This window comes from Pteropus vampyrus, unplaced genomic scaffold (assembly GCF_000151845.1).
Source record: "Pteropus vampyrus isolate Shadow unplaced genomic scaffold, Pvam_2.0 Scaffold40, whole genome shotgun sequence".
In the NCBI taxonomy this organism is placed as follows: Eukaryota; Metazoa; Chordata; class Mammalia; order Chiroptera; family Pteropodidae; genus Pteropus; species Pteropus vampyrus.
This window is the reverse complement of record NW_011888821.1, coordinates 2,230,453-2,230,827: the sequence shown is the minus strand read 5'-3', so window position 1 is coordinate 2,230,827 and position 375 is coordinate 2,230,453.

The window sequence follows — 375 nt, the reverse complement described above, 5'->3', positions numbered from 1 at the left end:
GAAGTGCTTAGAGACATCTCCCCAAGGGTCAGTGGGCTGTGGCTTTCCTCTGGTTCCTCTAGCTAACTGTGGAAATAAAGACCAACCGCTGGAGAACAAGCAAAGGCTGTTATTCAGAGCTTGCCAAGGTGCAGTGATGGTGGCTGACTCTGTTGCATTTGGCAGAGGCTCAAAGACAGGCAGGGGAGGGAGAAAGCTTTGTAGGAGCAAAAAGGGAAGACTTCAGATCTGCCCTTATTGGAAGTTGTTGGCCTGAGGAAGCTGGACCGGGCCAACTAGAAGTGGGGAACCTATGTGTTTGGTTAGAGGTGTATATTTAGCTTTCTCTGGTTGGTCCCAAGTTGGCAAAAAGGACAAAAAGTAGAAAGACTGTCA